Here is a 4,739-nt window from a genome sequence, read left to right as displayed (position 1 = left end):
ACAGCATACATGTAGATAGAGCATAGATTGAATACGGAGAGGAATTGGAAACGGAAGTTACCCCGAATTATATCCGCGCTACGCCGGGGTTTAATCGAGGCTGTGTATCTAACGTTGGTAAAATCTTGTCTGCTAGATTATACTGCATTTGTACTAAAACTTGCACTTCCAACTGACACTTGAGACCATATGGGACACAGTACACCGATGAGTTGCACAGTCTTAGCTATATTAGAAGCATTCTAGGTACATAAAGATCTCATAGCGTGTTTTGTACCTCTAGCTCTCTTCACAAAAGTCAAAAATGTATTTTTTCTTTTCCAACTGATGCTCACCATTAGGGGGCATGAGAATGACATTTTAGGGGGGCTCTGAATATCTTGTAGTGATCATTATTCATGAAACATTGTTTCCCGCGTGTTGAGCACCGTAACACGGATTGACATCAAAGGCTCTCTGGTGCCTAGCCTCGATCCCAGGCCGAGTTTTCGCTTTTATAACGGTTAGGCGAACAACTGGGCCTGGTACTAGTTGTCTGCGCATGCGTCAAATTTTCATTGTATATTTGTGGTCGGCAAAAATATTTAATAAATCAATAATCGAAATTTGTACACAGAAAATGCACAGAGTGAGTACACAAAAGATGCACATAGGGAGCTGCTTCACAAAGGCCTGGGGAGTTGCCAGTTGTGCTGCAGCACAATTACAGTGACCCAGGGCAACTTCAGGATGATTGAATGCCTTCAAATTACGTTTCAAAAAGATTTAGCAGGCTGCTGGACTTCTCTGATTCTAGGCCCCAACTCGTAACTCATTGCTTCAGAAAACGTAGATTCTCTTGATGTCTCTGAGCTACCCAGCAACGCTCGAATGAGCAGGTCATACTCCAGTCCTGTGTCTGTGAGTATAGGACAATATTAAAAGAAACCAAAGACGGTTAAACCCTTACCCCAAACTGTCCAGTCTCGTCCGTTAGTATAGCCAAGAGGAGCACTGTTGGGACAGCTGGATATTAGCCATTGCTCCTGTACAGAGAAGTAGACATTTTAAATACGTGTAGAAATTTCTCGGTTATAGTGTCATTGTCGACGAGCTGATGATGGCAGCACCAAGTTCTCTAGCTCACACTCTTCACTTGATCCACCATATTAATGATGAAACTATAGTCTACCTACATTCTTGCCAAACATGAACAAGACTTGATAGCATAGCCGGCCATAGGGCCCACACAAAAATATCTGACCTTAACAAGCTTGACAAAGCTTTATACCTCTTCCCTTGTTGTTCAGTCTTCAGAATAAGCTTCAGAGAAGAGAGAAGCTTCAGCTAAGAGCCATTCCAATCGATTCCAATCGATTCCAATAATGATAAAACGGGAACTGATTTCTAGTACACGATAGTACACGAATATAAATGTCACAAAAGTGAACGAGAATATCCAGAATCTGACGAACGACTGACGCATGCGCAGACAACTAGTACCAGGCCCAGTTGTTCGCCTAATCGTTATAAAAGCGAAAACTCGGCCTGGGATCGAGGCTATCGGTGCCATGCTGCAAATTCAATGTAAAATGTCATGTGACGCTACTTCCGTTTCCAATCCCTCTCCCTATTCAATCTACTGTACAGTGCAACAACCAATGAGAGTAGAACTTTTGATTTTTTACGTTTTTGTGAATATCTTCTAAACTAAATGTGATTGGAACAATTTGAGTGCAGGTACTGAAAGTTCAACTCTGGCGCTTCCATTGGACCACCACCTGTTACATCATATGACATCATCACTCCAAGATGGCTGCTACAATATGTGTACATTGAAAATATGTTAGGCATGAAACTATCTTATATGTTTGAGTTAAGATCTGAAATTTGTTATGCAAGTACTTCATTACCTTGCACATCTTTTGAGCTCTTACGGAAGTGTAGGCTACTAGTAAGTTCTGAGATATACAAAGTTTTGTAAATTTATAGTGCCAAATGTGTTAGGCATTGATTTTTCGAGTTCATGCTAGTTAAGGTCTGATTTTTGGAGAGCATGTACTCCAATAGTATACTTTTCGTGTGTACTAACTCACAGTAGCTGAAAGAGTTCTGTCTTGGCTCGAGCGGCCCTTCTTGTCAAAAATGGTGATTTTGCTCCATTTTGCTGCTCTTTGCCCGTTTTTGCTGACGTAAGCAATGATATTCATTGATTTGTGACATCACAAATCATCTTGTCTTTATTTGCTACATCCAAGCTCATGTGATGTCTAACCTGCAACTACACCCAGTTAATCAGTCATAATGTGTCACAGGGGCGTGGCAATTTACACTACTACGCAACAGAAACCAAGAAAATCAGCTAAAATCACCATTTTTGACAAGAAGGGCCGCTCTAGCAAAGAAGAGACTGGTCTAGCTCCTGTAAGTTAGTACAAATGAAAAGTATACTATTGGAGTGCATGCTCTCCAAAAATCAGACCTTAACTAGCATGAACTCGAAAAATCAATGCCTAACACATTTGGCACTATAAATTTACAAAACTTTGTATATCTCAGAACTTACTAGTAGCCTGCACTTCTGTAAGAGCTCAAAAGATGCGCAAGGTAATGAAGTACTTGCATAACAAATTTCAGATCTTAACTCAAACATATAAGATAGTTTCATGCCTAACATATTTTCAATGTACACATATTGTAGCAGCCATCTTGGAGTGATGATGTCATATGATGTAACAGGTGGTGGTCCAATGGAAGCGCCAAGAGTTGAACTTTCAGTACCTGCACTCAAATTGTTCCAATCACATTTAGTTTAGAAGATATTCACAAAAACGTAAAAAATCAAAAGTTCTACTCTCTTTGGTTGTTGCACTGTATGGATAGAGTCAGTAGAAGAGGGATTGGAAACGGAAGTGATTCACGTGATGTTTTACAATGTAGTGGCTCTGGGACCATCCTCCGTGCATCTCTTCATAACTCCCGCAAAAGCCCGGGAAACTTATTGCATACATCTCAGAGCTACCCCCATTACTGAATCACATGCCCCCTGATAGTAGGTATCAATTGGAAACCAAGAAAATATAATCCCGATTGTCGTGAAGTAACTAGAGGTACACAGAGCGCTTTTTCATGCTTGTGTTCCTATAGTACCTTAGTCTCATGAATCAGCCGCACCTCTTTGGACACCAAAGGTGCGGCTGATTCATGAGACTAATAGTACCTTTGATAGCGATGTCAGACCGATTTTCATTTTTGCTCTTTCTAACTCCTATGTATTACTATCTCTTTTGAACACTCTAGGCAAACCAGAAAAACTTTACTGCACTGGATTTGGTCAAACGAATGCAGAGATACAGCGTTTTGAAGAACACTAGTCAGGGAAAAATTGGTACAAAAATTTACCGCATTTTAATGTACTTGGGCGGGACTTATGAAATTTGTTGTTAATACCGGAAATGATCTTAAAGTTAGCATATCTGCTAAACAGCTTGGTCTATTCTCTTTTAAAAAAGTATGAAATGGACACTCAGGACTCAGAAGTTAACATTGTAACAATTTAATATCTATTATAAAGTTTATAATGTTTCTGTAATGTATATCTTTATGTAGCCTCGATCCCAGGCCGAGTTTTCGCTTTTATAACGGTTAGGCGACCAGTTGTTCGCCTAACCGTTATAAAAGCGAAAACTCGGCCTGGGATCGAGGCTAATCTTTATGATGTCCCTATAATAGTGTGATGTCTCCTGCTTCAGAGAGTTCTTTTGGATTTAAAGTAACCATGCTATCTTTTCTTTCGTACAGTATATTGTATCATGTTTCAGAACTCTCATCAATGTCCACCTTACGCTTGTATCTGTTTCTTGATCTTTAAAAGCAACTTTTCTGTCAATTTCATTTGGTCTAAATAATTCGTTTTTAGTGTGATGTAGATTTAAGGCCATACAATTATAAATCTATAATACAACTCTGTTGACAGCTTCTAATTAATACAGTAGATTACTCTTGTCTTGTTTCGTGTGCAAATTGAATTAGTTCTTGCAATTTAATAGTTTTGGTAGATTACATTGTTGTCCCTGGAATTCTCTCCAATCTTTCTTGTTTCTTTTCAACAGAGGCTTTCAGATTGCTTCAATAATTACTTTCAGTAACTTCTAAGAACTTCTAAGAAATAAATACAGCTTTTGGTACACTTGGCTTGATTTTACTGCATTTCTATTCTCAGCTCCACCCATCTATCCATGCAATATGTGATTCCGCAAGAAATAAAAGCTTATTGTAGCAACTTTTTGCATAATCTAGAGAGAGTTAGAGATGAAAGTCATGGTCAACTTGTGTTTTTGTTCATTTTCATATTTGGTTGACAAAATGATGATCACCTTTGAGAAAAAATCACACACAGAACAAGCATCAAATGCTAAAATCATAAAAAACTGTTATAAAAATCAAATTCTACGCTATTTTTTACCCCTGGGAACAGCTGTTGTTTGCTAGACTCTTCCAGGGCTTGCGGAAAGCCCTTCTTGTTCACTCACTTTCTGGCCTGTTTCTTACCATTGTAGGAAAAGACGCCCACGCACTACTTCCGGTCTGACATCTCTACCTTTGATATAGCTAAGGCTTTGTAACTAAAATTAATAGTGTCCTGTGTCTCAAATGGCCTCAAGTATTAGAGAAAGTTGATGTTTAGATCTATGATTACAGACAGCAACAAAATTCTTCGCTAATGGGAAATTAGTGGCTGAGTGGTGTGGTCTGTTTGT

The 4,739-nt window shown here is 39.0% G+C and overlaps 2 long non-coding RNA genes across 2 annotated transcripts; one reads left to right on the top strand and one right to left on the bottom strand.

Moving 5' to 3' along the window:
* Positions 1-583: 583 nt before the first annotated feature.
* On the bottom strand, positions 584-1,626 carry LOC135334097 (uncharacterized). Its single transcript, XR_010394191.1, has 2 exons — positions 950-1,626; positions 584-898 (listed from the first exon to the last, which is right to left on the bottom strand). It is a non-coding gene; the product is annotated as an uncharacterized LOC135334097 (long non-coding RNA).
* Positions 1,627-2,313: 687 nt separating this feature from the next.
* Positions 2,314-2,837, top strand: LOC135334101 (uncharacterized). The gene is made up of 2 exons (XR_010394201.1): positions 2,314-2,403; positions 2,539-2,837. It is a non-coding gene; the product is annotated as an uncharacterized LOC135334101 (long non-coding RNA).
* Positions 2,838-4,739: the final 1,902 nt, after the last annotated feature.

Source organism: Halichondria panicea, chromosome 3, assembly GCF_963675165.1.
Source record: "Halichondria panicea chromosome 3, odHalPani1.1, whole genome shotgun sequence".
Taxonomy (NCBI): domain Eukaryota; kingdom Metazoa; phylum Porifera; class Demospongiae; order Suberitida; family Halichondriidae; genus Halichondria; species Halichondria panicea.
The sequence above is the reverse complement of the archived record's forward strand: the minus strand, read 5'-3'. Positions and strand labels throughout refer to the sequence as shown.